This window comes from Thermothelomyces heterothallicus (assembly GCF_042370625.1).
Source record: "Thermothelomyces heterothallicus CBS 202.75 unplaced genomic scaffold P884_scaffold_17, whole genome shotgun sequence".
NCBI lineage: Eukaryota > Fungi > Ascomycota > Sordariomycetes > Sordariales > Chaetomiaceae > Thermothelomyces > Thermothelomyces heterothallicus.
This window is the reverse complement of record NW_027192578.1, coordinates 655,666-669,922: the sequence shown is the minus strand read 5'-3', so window position 1 is coordinate 669,922 and position 14,257 is coordinate 655,666.

The following is a 14,257-nucleotide window of genomic DNA, read 5'->3' as shown; positions in this document are numbered from 1 at the left end:
CTTCCTTAAGCTTGATCTCGTGATCCTATAGGCCGTGTTCTGGTAATCCTTCTAGATGTTTTAGTTCGAATGCTAGGTATCCTTCGTACTCCTTTAGTACTTCCCTAGTCTTGTCTTGTTTCTTGGTTTTCTAATAGTATACGAATTTGGTTCTATCTATAGCAATACTAGCGATTTCTCCTATCTCGATCTACTATTCTAGTTATAGTGTTCTATATACGTTAACGGAGAGAACAGCTATTGGCGGTTCGGCTTGTTCCTCCTATCGTAGTGTTGATATCGTTATACCGTTTCTTCTAGAGTTTGTAGTAGTCTGCCTACTACTGCCTATCTCTTGTAGTAGATCTATAGGACATGTCTTTCCCTAGACATTATCTTTTTACGATCCTTATACGCTCCCTATTACGCTAGTCAAATACGACTCTATCTAGGGTCGTAGGTAGCTACTATTCTTCTAGCTAATGTCTAGGTTATAATCTTTATATTATAGTAATCCTAATATTATATCTTTATCATTACCTATATCTATAATACTAAATATAATTACTATAGTCTCTCTTGCTATAGTAATGTTAATTAGTTCGATCTCCCTATATACCTATTATATCGGAAATGGCCCTTTGACTATACTATACTTCTACTTTATTCTCTAGGGTATCTATAGCTAATTTACAAGTATTAGTAAAATCAGGTTTATCTCTACTCTACTATCTACTAGTATAAGCATTTCGTATTACTTCTATTATACCATTATCTATAGTCGCTTATCTTGCCGTCGTTATCTAGCGATTATAGCGATTTCCTATGTTTCTACCAGGAGGTCTTGTGTTACGGAAATATACATGCAGATGCCACCTAGGCCACCGGCACGGATAGGCCAATCAAGCCGAAAGGACGGGAAGAACCAATCATAACGTAGGGAGCACTATAAGCCCTACCGTACGCTAGCTTACGATCACCAAGATCAGCGTAAAGTCACTAATCGCGATAAGCGGCTCACCAGGATCACTAACCAAGGACTAATCAAGGTAATCTGGGAAGGTTATATATATATATAGATAGTTACTCGTTCTAGTAGACTCTAGAGTTTACTAGTAATAGCAACTCTTCTCATAATCATAGTACTTATAATAGCATTATACTACTATAAGAGATAACTATAGTATTATTATAAACCCTTTAGCTTCACCGAATCCCTTAGACGACCTGTACATTTGTCCCGTATCACTTACCTTCATCTGAACCCTTTTAGAAGAAGTCTAAGTTAGGTTCGTCACACGTTGCTATCACTCCCTTTGTTCTATCATGGTTCAGAACGGAGGTGACTTCGACCTCGACATTAATATAGCTACTAACGTTACAGCCGAATAGCTGCTCGCCTAGCTTGGTCAACTCTAGTAGCGAATCTAGGAGTTAGACTAGAGAGACAAGGCTGCTTAAGCTCGAATTAAGGAACTCGAGAGCGGCAAAAAGCACTCGTAGAAACTGGTTAACGAGGCCTATGCTAAAATCAAGGTACTCGAGACTACCAAAGCAAGCTATATTAAGATCGAACTACCTAGCAAATATAGAGGAACTAAGGAGGATCTCGCAAGGTTTTTAATAAACCTCCGATCCTACTTCCGGCTTAATAATGACAAATTTCTAGACGACAAAGCCAAAGTCCTCTACGTAGCTACGAGACTAGAGGGCAAGGTACTTAGATGGTTCGAACCTATGTGGAACGACTATCTTACTAAGGAAGACGAGGACGACCAAGACGCCTTTATATAGGTAGTCTTTCGATCCTACGATCGTTTCGAAGAAGAGCTTCGGAAGGTCTTTGGCGACAAAGACGAGAAGATTCACGTATAAGAAAGGCTTACTAATCTCCGATAGACTAAGTTAATAGCCTCCTACGCTATATAGTTTAGATAGGACATACTTAAGTCTTAGCTTAATGATAAGGCGTTAATATAACTATTTTATAACGGCTTAAAGGAAAAGGTTAAAGACGAGCTATATAAGTACGACCGGCCTAAAATGCTAGATAAATATATCGTATAGGCTATCAGAATTAACGATTAGCTCTATATATAGGAATAGTAGAAATAAGGTCGAATAAACGGAACTATAGTTAAGGCTAACGATAAGAAAAAGCGAGTATATGTTAGTACCTTATATAGGACGTATCCTAGAGCTATAGATATAGATATAATATAGAAGTAGGATAAGAAGAAGACGGCCAAAGATAAGTCTAATATTACCTATTATAACTATAGAAAGAAAGGACATTATAAGCAAGAATGTCAAAGCCCGAAGAAAGATTAGAAACTAGTCTCGGGAAAGGAAACTACGGTTATCGACAAAACTAAGGACATCGTCGAAGTAGTAGCCACGAGCTACGAAGACAAGGATAGCGACACAGATAATCTCGAACATAATAATAATAGCAAAGACAAACAGACGCCATACTCTAAACTAGTCACTATAGACCCCGAGACAGGCATTGCCAAATAGGATACGGCAGGGGAGTATACGCCACCGATTTCGATTCTCCTAGCCTTAAGGCAGTAGGGTTTTACGGTTATATAGAGACAGGATAGATCGTAGATAACCGATACCTAAGGAGTCGACCGACCCAGACCGAACATCTTGTTCCTTTAGGAACAGATCGAATGGTACCGTAACGAAGTTTTCCGGCTTAATACGGAGTTACACGAACGAGATGGACGCCTGACTCGACTCGCCTAGTAGAGTGACAAGATAAGGGACGAAATGAGGGAACTCCGATGTATCGTAGAAACTATCAAAGGGGAACAGCCTGTAATGTATAATAGACCTAATAGTTATACTATACACTTTGACGATTAGTAACTTAGCTATAATATATAGAACCTAGAGTACTAGTTTATACGTATAAACCATAGAAAAGACAAACGTATATAGGAAAGCTACTAGAAGAAATATTCCTACCTTAGCATTAAGGTACCTATAGTCTATATATAGTAGGAAGGATTTAGAAAAGAATTCTAATATCTTCTAGGTAACGCTATATAACTATACCCTTGATATAAGGCACATATATAAGTGCCCTAGTTCTAGTGTATAATATATAAATGCCAATACCACTTCTACGACAAATTCGAAAATAATCACTAGCCGACCTGACAGGAAAACGGGGACAGAAGTTTATACCCTATAGAATAGGTCTATAACGCGGGAAACAGAGCGGCCGAATTACTCTAGAAGATCGAAACCCAGAGTCTAGAAGGCATTACGGTAGTTCTAAGACGAGCCTAGCCTAGGCATTACAGAATAGGACGAGATATATAAGACTTATACTAGAGTAACGATTGTCTCTATTACGTGGACGAAAAGAAATCGCGAATTCGGGAGCTTTAGATAAAGCTATAGATTGTACGACGAAAAGTAGAATAGACCTAATAGTAGGAAGCTACAAGTACTTAATAGCTTACGGAAATGAGAACGATTAACGAAGCTACTATTAGCCGAACAATCGAAGAGGTTAGTACTAACCTAGGAAATGGGTTAGGGCCCTTTGAGGGGCCTGAAAACCATTAACGCCTATATAGTGGCGAGTAGTAGCGTAGTATAGGAGGAACTAGCATAAGAGACTACTATATCGAGACCTCCCAATAGAAATATAGGAAATCGCCGTAATCTTTAGACGATAACGGTAAGACAAGCGACTATAGATAACGGTATAATAGAAGTAGTACGAAATACTCGTACTAATAGATAGTAGAGCAAAGATAAACCTAATTTCGCCGATACTTATAAATTAGCTATAGATACCCTAAAGGATAAAACGGAAGTATAGTATAATCAAAGGGCTATTCCCGATGTAATAGGTATATAGGGAGACCGAACCGATCGATATCACTATAGTAGGGAAGACTATAGTAGTTATATTTAGTATTATAGATATAGGCGACAATAAGGACATAATACTAGGATTACTATAGTATAAAGACTACAACCCAGACATTAGCTAGAAGAATAATAGCTACCTATAACCCTAAACGGAGTTATATTCGACTAGCGAGATAGGGAGTACGTAAGGATCGTAAATAGACAATACTTAAGGAAAGGTATATCCTACAGATCCACCGTAAGAGACGGGTAGTGGTAGACAGACCACTACAGACTCTAGAAGAAGCGGTATAACGACACCAACGTTACAACAGGAGGAACGAGCTAAACCGCCGATAGCTATTCTCTCCGTTGACGAATACGGAGCACTGCAATTAGAGCAATAGGTTAAGATAGGAGAAATCACTAGCATCGCTATAGACAGAACCAAATTTACATACTATCAGAAAACTGAGAAACGAGACAAGATTAGGGAAGTACCAAGGGAGTACGAAGGATATCTAGCATTCGAACCAAAGTATCTAGAAGGATTATTAGAACACGGCCTATAGGATCACGAGATCAAGCTCAAGGAAGGAGTATAACTAAAGTTCTTTAAGATCTACTATATAAGCTAGATATAGAACGAAGAACTTAAGCGATATCTAGAGGAGAACCTTCGAAGAGGATATATCTACCTGTTGATATCGCTAGTAGGCTACCTAATCCTATTTATACCTAAGAAAGACGGAAAGCTATAGTTATACGTTAACTATCGGTAACTTAACGAACAGACCGTGAAGAATCGATACCCGTTACCGCTAATCTTACGGCTCTAAGATTAGTTAGCAGGAGCCTAATATTTTATATATCTTGACTTACCATCGGCCTATAACTATATATAGATCAAAGAAGGCGACGAGTAGAAAACGGCCTTTAGGATACCTTATAGCTATTACAAGTACCTTGTCATGCTATTTAGACTTACAAACACGCTAGTAACATTCTAAGCCCTGATTGATCAAGCTATCTAACCCTTTCTCGACAAATTTGTAATATATTATCTTAATAATATACTTATCTTCTCTAAGACGATAGACGAACACCGGAAGTATATAAGAGTAGTACTAGATATATTATATACGTATAAGCTATTAGTTAACGAGGAAAAGAGCGAATTCCACGTTAGGAAGACGGTGTTTTTAGGATATAAGATATCCCTAGGACAAATTCAGATAGAACCCTTAAAGGTTAAAGCTATTAAAGATTAGCTATAACCGACGTCAGTTACAGAAGTACGAAGTTTTATTAGGTTTACAAACTTCTACTAGATATTTATCAGGAATTTTGGAGCGATTATATGACTATTATATAAGCTTACCAAGAAGAACGCTAAGTTCCAATAGGAAGAGCGACATAAGCAAGCATTTACGTAGATTTACGATACCATTACCAAGGATCTAGTGCTAGTACTACCAGACCCTAAGAAACCATTCGAGGTAGAAACGGACGCTTTAGACTACACCATCAGAGGACAGTTAGGATAACGAGACGAGCAAGGGAAGCTATATCCTATAGCCTTCTTTTCAAAGAAGCTTGACAGACCACGTCTCAACTATCCAATCTACGACAAGGAACTACTTACGATTATCAAAGCTTTTAAGGAATGGCGACTATATCTTAGCGGCACAATCGAACTAGTACAAGTATATATAGATCATAAGAATCTATAGTACTTTATAATAACAAAGGAGCTTAACGGACGATAAATATGATAGGTAGAATTCCTCACGGAATTTAACTTCGAGATCTACTATAAGAAAGGCAAAGAAAACATACGAGCGGACGCTTTAAGTCGACGAACGGATCATACGAAAGGACGAACGGAAACAACGCTACCGTTATTTAAGGAACGAATAGACGGAACGCTATATTACGAAACGTAGATACCTATAGAAGATGATCTACTCGGTTCGTTCCTAGAATATTATATAATCTTTCAAGAAGAAAGGATTAATGAGGTACAATATCAAGTAGCACCTAGACCAGTGGTACCTAGCGAAGTAGAAGAAAAAGATAGGAAACTCTAGTACCGAGGCAAAGCGTATATCTACGACAAAGACTAATAGCTACAAATGATTCGAGAACTCTATAAGTCGAAACTTGGAGGATATAAAGGAGTTATAAAGACTGTCGTACAAGTTAGGAAATACTATAACTTTCTACAATTAACGGTACGAATCAAGGAAGTCGTACGGAGCTATAATATCTATAATCGAAGCAAGATAGTATAATATAAGCTATATAGGCTACTTTAGCCACTGCCAATAGCTGACAAACTATAGAGTTTAGTTATAATAGACTTTATTACGAAACTGCTAGAATCCAAGGACACGGCTATAGGAGTAATCTACGATAGTATTCTTACTATAGTAGATCACCTGACTAAATAGGTATATTTCTTTCCTTATAAGGAGTCCTAGATAGCTAAATAGCTAGTAGACATAATCTATTAGCAAGTTATATTAGTATATACTTAGCCATAAGAATGGATTACCGACAAAGACACCAAGTTCGTATCGAAGTTTTAGCAAGCATTAATATAATAATTAGGCGTTAATAGTAAACTATTAACAGCATATCACCTATAGACTGACGGACAAACGGAACGACTAAACCAAGTTATTAAGCAATACCTCCGTTCCTACGTCAACTACTAGTAGGATGACTAGGTCATACTATTACCAATAGTATAACTCGCTTATAACATAACGCCAATAGAAATGACCAAAGTCACACCGTTCTTTACAAACTACAGATACGAAGCAGACCTTAGGCAAGGACCAGAGGTCATAATACCAAGAGCAGCAGTCAAAGCAGAACAGATATATATACTATACGAGAAGCTTAAAAAGGAGCTCGAGTTTGTTAGAACCAGAATAAAGAACCACTACGACAAACACAGGCTCGAGGGACCTTACCTAGAGAGGGGAGATAAAGTCTATCTGATCGTACGAAACCTGCGAACCAAACGACTAAGTACGAAGCTAGACTTTAAGAAGGTCAGACCCTTCGTTATCAAAGAACGAATCTCGATATCTAACTATCGACTATCGTTATCGTCATCTATATAACTATAGACGGACGTTTTTTATATTTTACTTTTAGAACTAGCGCCAAAGAACGTCAAAATCGCTATAAACATCGAAGCAGAAGACGAAGAGGAAGAATAGGACGTCAAAGAAATCCTAGATTTACGTATTATCAACAGGGAACTATAGTACCTAGTCAAATAGCTTGATTTTAGACTAGAAGATAACTTATAGGAGCTGGTCAAGAACCTAAACTACCCTAAGAAACTAGAACAGTTCTACCAGAGGAATCTTGACCGACTATAGGGGCCGACTTAGGAACCTAACCGGCGTCTAAGAAGGAAGAAGTACCGGTAGGAGCCGACCCTAGGGACAAGCTAACTACTTCCTAATTAATCACGCCGAAGGCACCTGATGCCTATACCTAACCTGTCAAATCCTATTCGTCCGACATTAGAGCTACTACCCTGTCCTCCTTATCTAAACCCTATATACCTCGACGAACGAATTTATCACTTTAGTCATATAATATTCGTTTTTAACGACGTAAACGCGTAAGGCAGCTTAAAGTTTACTAAAGTAGATCTTCTATCGCCAAAATTTCCTCCTCTAGCCTATCTTACTTATACTAGTTATATAACACTATAATAAGTTAGAATAGAAACAAGAAGATAAATAGAAGCCACTTATAGGAATCCGCTACATTCGGCCTATCGTAAGACTTTCCCTTACATATACAATTCAAGTACCTCTTGGAATTTCCCGACATAATATAACGCTTCTTAGGCGTTACACGCCAATAGTTAGAACATAGTATAGTTTCGGAACCGTCTCGCTTAATCGTAACGACTAAGACACGACGTTCACGCGTTATATCGCAATGGCGTTTCTTCACACGGTTAGCCATAGTAAACGGCGAAAGGGAGCAAGGGGGAGGGAACTCACAGGAGCAAGTTACAAGAGGGAGTTGGCGCTATTTGAAACGGCCTAAGAGGGCTTTCGGGTCGAAAGCCTCGGAGGGAGGGCATCGTGTCACGGAAATATATATACAGATGCTGCCTAGGCCACCGGCACGGATAGGCTAATCAAGCCGAAAGGACGGGAAGAACCAATTATAACGTAGGGAGCACTGTGAGCCTTACCGTACGCTGGCTTACGATTACCAAGATCAGCGTAAAGTCACTGATCGCGATGAGCGGCTCACTAGGATCACTGACCAAGGACTGATCAAGGTGATCCGGGAAGGTTATATATATATATAGATAGTCACTCGTTCTAGTGGACTCTAGAGTTTACTAGTAATAGCAACTCTTCTTATAATTATAGTACTTATAATAGCATTGTACTATTGTGAGAGACAATTATAGTGTTGTTATGAACCCTTTGGCTTTACCAAATCCCTTAGACGACCTGTACATTTGTCCTGTATCACTTACCTTCGTCTGAACCCTTTTAGAAGAAGTCTGAGTTGGGTTTGTCATATCTTAATATAGTGGTCTCTTATACTAGTTCCTCTTATACTACGCTACTACTTGCTACTATACGGGCGTTAATGGTTTTTAGGCCCCTTAAAGGGCCTTAACCTGTTTCCTAGGTTAGTATTGACCTCTTCGATTATTCGGCTAATAGCGGCTTCGTCAATCGTACTTATTTCTATAAGCTATTAAGTACTTATAGCTTCCTACCATTAGGTCTGTTCTACTTTCTGTTATACGCGCTATAGCTTTATCTAAAGCTCCCGAATTCGCGATTTCTTTTTGTCTACGTAATAAAGACAATCGTTGCTCTAGTATAAGTCCTATATATCTTGTCCTATTCTGTAGTACCTAGGCTAGGCTCGTCTTAGAACTACTATAATGCCTTCTAGACTTCGGGCTTCGATCTTCTAAAGTAATTCGGCTACTCTGTTTCCTACGTTATAGACCTATTCTATAGGGCGTAAACTTCTGTCCCTGTTTTCCTATTAGGTCGGCTAGTAATTGTTTTCGAATTTATCGCGGAAGTAGTATCGGCATTTATATACTATATACTAGAACCAGGGTACTTATATATATACCTCGTGTCGAGGGTATAGTTGTGTGGCGTTGCCTAGAAGATATTAGAATTCTTTTCCGAATCCTTCCTATCATATATAGACTATAGGTACCCTAATGCTAAGGTAGGAATGTTTCTTCTAGTAGCTTTCCTATATACGTTTATCTTTTCTATAGTTTATATATATAAACTAGTGCTTAGGGTTCTATATATTATAGCTAAGTTACTAATCGTTAAAGTGCTTGGTATAACTATTAGGTCTATCGTATATCACAGGCTATTCCCCTTTAATAGTCTCTACAATATGTTAGAGTTCCCTTATCTCATTCCTAAGCTCTTCGTTCTGCTAAGTAAATCGAGTTAGGCGTTTATCTTGTTTACGTAACTCCGTATTAAGCTAGAAAACTTCGTTATAGTACCATTCGATCTGTTCCTAAAGGAATAGGATATTTGGTCCGGGTTAGTTAACTCCTTAGGTATTGGTTATCTACGATCTATCCTACCTCTACGTAACTATAAAACCCTACTACCTCAAGGCTAGGAGAATCGAAATCGGTGGCGTATACTCTCCTGCTATATCCTATTTGGTAATACCTGTTTCTAGGTCTATAGTAACTAGTTTAGAGTATAGCGTCTGTTCGTCTTCGCCGTTATTATTATATTCAAGACTATCTATATTGCTATCCCTATCTTTATAGCTTATAGCCGCTACTTTAGTAATATCCTTAGTGGTTTCGTCGATAATTATAATTTCCTTTCTAGGGACTGGTTTCTAGTCTTTCTTCGGGCTTTGATATTCTCGCTTATAGTGTCCTTTCTTTCTATAGTTATAGTAGGTAGCGTTAGACTTATCTTTAGATATCTTCTTCTTGTCCTACTTCTATACTATATCTATATCTATAGCTCTAGGATATATCCTATATAAGGTACTAACGTACACTCGCTTTTTCTTATTATTAGCCTTAACTATAGTTCTATTTATTTAACCTTGTTTCTATTATTCCTATATATAGAGCCGATTATCGATTCTAATAGCCTATATAATATATTTGTCTAGAGTTTCAGGCCGGTCGTACTTATATAGCTTATCTTTAACCTTTTCCTTTAAGCCATTATAAAATAGTTATATTAATACCTTATTATTAAGCTAAGACTTAAGTATATCCTATCTAAACTATATAGTATAGGAAGCTATTAACTTGGTCTATCGGAGATTAGTAAGCCTTTCTTATATATAAATCTTCTCGTCTTTATTACTAAAAACCTTCCAAAGCTCTTCTTCAAAACGGTCGTAGGATCAAAAGACTACCTATATAAATACATCTCGGTTATCCTCGTCTTCCTTAGTAAGATAGTCATTCTATATAGGTTTAAACTATCTAAATGCCTTGCCCTCTAGTCTTATAGCTATATAGAGGACTTTAGCTTTGTTATCCGGAAACTTGTTATTATTGAGCCGGAAGTAGGATCGGAGGTTTGTTAGGAACCCTATAAGATCCTCCTTAGTTCCTCCGTATTTACCAGGTGGTTCGATCTTAATATAGCTCGCTTTGGCAGTCTCAAGCGCCTTGATTTTGGTATAGGCCTCGTTAACCAGTTTCTACGAGTGCTTTTCGCCATTCTCGAGTTCCTTGATTTAAGCTTAAGTAGCCTTGTCTCTCTAGTCTAACTCCTAGATTCGCTATTAGAGCTAGCCAAGCTAGGCAAGCAACTATTCGGCTATGACGTTAGTAGTCATGTCGATATCAAGGTCGAAATTACCTTCGTCCTAAACTATGATAGAACAAAGGGAGTAATAGTAACGTATAACGAACCTAACTCAGACTTCTTCTAAAAGGGTTTAGACGAAGGTAAGTGATATAGGACAAGTGTATAGGTCGTCTAAGGGATTCGGTAAAGCCAAAGGGTTTATAATAATAGAGTTGTCTCTTATAGTAGTACGATACTATTAGGAGTACTGTGATTATAAGTTACTATTACTAGTAAACTCTTAGAGTCTACCGAAACGAGTGACTATCTATATATATATATAACCTTCCCGGATTACCCTGATTAGTCCTTGGTTAGTGATCCTGGTGAGCTGCTTATCGTGATTAGTGACTTTACACTGATCTTGGTGATCGTAAGCTAGCGTGCGGTGGGGCTTGCAGTGCTTCCTACGTTATAATTGGTTCCTTCTGTCCTTTCGGCTTGATTGGCCTATCTATGCTGGTGGCCTAGGTGGTATCTGTATGTATATTTCTGTGATAAAATACTACCTAGTCTATAAGCCTAAGGGTAAAGTAGCTATTCTAGTAGCTAAATGGTTCCTGGTTAGCTAGTAGGACTACTTAGTAGAGGAGAACTAGTATAGGGTAACCTTTCTAACCCTAGGAGAGAAGGGGTTTAAACTCTAATTAATCTATAATAGCAAGGGTAAATAGGCCCTTTTATAGGACCTACTAGCCCTACCTCGGCTAACCTACCCCCTAGTTCTTATAGGCGACTTTAACCTCTACTACCTAGTCTAGGACCTATTTAACAGGCTTAGCCCAGGGGCTAGAGACCTCCTTAGCCTTATAGACTAGTAGGACCTTGACCTATAGACGCTATATAGCTAGGTTACTAGGGCCCCCTAAGGGGACTAACGTAGCTAGCCTTCTACGATAGACCTATTCTAGGCCTTAGCTAGATTAGAAACAAACTATAGGGATATTACGGAATATAGGAAATCTGACTATTACCTATAGGCCCTAAATGTCTCCCTCTAGGGGACTAATAGGCCTATACCGGCTATTAAAGGGTAGGACTAGAAGAGCCTAGATAAGGAAGTCATATAGGCTAAGGCGGCCTACCTCCTACTCTAGCTTGGTAGGTAGGTATTAGCCCTAGTAGGGCCTATCTTCTAGGGCCCTAAGGAGCTTCTATAGGCCTTCAACAGGCTTATAGAGGCCCTTAAGGAGATAGCTACGGTCTTAGCTCTGGTAAAGAAGGCTAGTATAGGCGGTAAATAGGCTCGATGGTAGACGAAGGAGGTTCGGGAGGCCCGGAAGAGGGCTAAGGAGGTAGAGAGGGCCTATAGGGGCACCCTAAACCCTTATATACAGGAGGCACTTCGGCAGGCCCTATAGGACTAGGCTAGGACTATTATGGCCGTAAAGACTAAGAGCTAGAGGGCTATGCTACAGGAGGTAACTAACCGGCTAGACCTACTATAGAGGCTAGAATAGTAGGTAAGGCTATAAAGCTACCTACTAGTCGACCCTCTAAAGCTCCCGGCCTTCGAAGGAGGGCTTATAACCTACTAATAGAAGGCTAGGGCACTAGCCGATAAGTTCTTTCTAAACCTAGAAGCAGACCTATTAGATATTAATAACCTAGACCTAAATGACTACTAGGAGCCGAAGTTCGAAATAAGCTAGGAGGTTACGGTAGGCGATGTCAGGGTAGTACTAGCTAGAGCGGCCCTATAGAAGGCCCTAGGGGAGGACCTCTTCCTTATAGGCCTACTAAAGGCCTATAGGTAGCCGCTTTACTAGATACTAGCTAAACTAGCCTTAGAGAGCCTACGGCTCGGCTATTTCCTAGCCTGGTTTAAAAGGGCTAAGATAGTGGTCCTCTATAAGCCTAGCAAACCCCTATAGGCCTACTTTACTCTAGGTAGCTATAGGCCTATAGCACTCCTACTAATAGTAGGTAAGGTACTAGAGGCTATAGTGGCCCGGAAGGTAATAGCTATTATAGAGGCCTATAGGCTTCTCCTAGCTAAGCAAATAGGTAACTAGGAATATAGGTCTATTAAACTAGCTATTTAGCTCATTACAGCCTAGGTTTAGGAGGCTTAGAGGTATAAGGTAGCTACCTCCCTCCTATAGCTCGATATCTTAGGGGCTTTTGACACTATTAACTATACCTAGCTATTAGCTACCCTATAGAGCTAGGGCTTCCCGAAGTAGCTAGTAGTCTAGATTAAGGAGTAGCTATAGGATAGGGTAGCTATCCTTTACTTCGATAGCTAGGAAATAGAGGATATAGTAGTAAGGGCTAGGGTCCCCTAGGGGTTACCCCTCTCCCCTATACTATTTATCCTCTATATAGCCTCCCTCTACTAAGCCATTTACTAGGCTAGCCCTATAGTTAGTTTAGTAGGCTTTGCCAATAATACTAACCTTCTAGCCTTTAGGAGGGCTGAGGAGGCCTATAACAATTAGCTATAGAGGGCTTAGAAGGCTTACCTATAGTAGGCAAGGACCTAAGGTATAGCCTTTGCCCTAGAAAAGTATGAACTTATCTACTTTAACAGGGGCCGGAAATAGTAGTCGTAGCTAGTAGAGCTCTTACGGCCTAGAGGGGGTATTACTACTATAGCCCCTTCAAAGTTAGCTAGATTCCTAGGGGTCTAGCTAGACTAGAGGCTATAGTAGGGCCCCTATTATATAAAGGTAGCTAAGAAGCTAGAAACCTAAGAGTTTATCCTAACTAGGCTTACTACAAAGACTTAGGGCCCTGGCCTACTATAGGCCTATAAGGTCTATACTAAGTGTATCTATAGCGCCCTAACCTACAGGGCCTCGAACTTCTATAAGCCTACTAAGCCAGGGGGCAAGCTAGAAGGCCTTACTAGGGAACTATCGAAGGCCTAATATAGGGCCCTTCGGATAGTTACTAGGGCCTATAAGGCTACCCCTATCTGCTACCTTGAAACAGAGGCCTAGGTACTACCCCTCGACCTCTATCTTAATAAGAGGCTAACCGACTTCGAAGCCAAACTCGACTAGCTACTCCTATAGACCAGGGCAGGCCTAGGGGGCCCCCGGGTCCCCGTAAGGGCTCTTATCTAACAGGCCTATAATAGGCTTAGCCAGAGGTTCCGGAAGAGAAGGACTAGGGCAAGGGGCTAGGAGCCAAAGCCTATAGCCCTAGAGGTAGCAAGGTCAACAGTCTAGCAGTAGGTTTAGGAGGGCTATAGAGGGGGTTAACCCCCCCTATAGACCCTATAGAGGAGGCTACAGGCTATAGAGCTAGCCGTAGTGGCTAGCTAGAGCAACCACTAGAGGGCCGACCAAGCCGGTAGGAGGATATAGCGTATATCGGACAAGGACCCCCCGTGCCTGGTTTTTACGGGGGAAGGCCTATAAAGGTACTAGGGCCTAATAAAGGCCTAGAGCTCCCTACTAGTATAGGCCTACACAGGGGCTATTAGTGTGACGAACCCAGCTCAGACTTCTTCTGAAAGGGTTCAGACGAAGGTGGATTGAGCGGGACAGGCAGGCAGGCCGTCTGAGGGATTCGGTGAA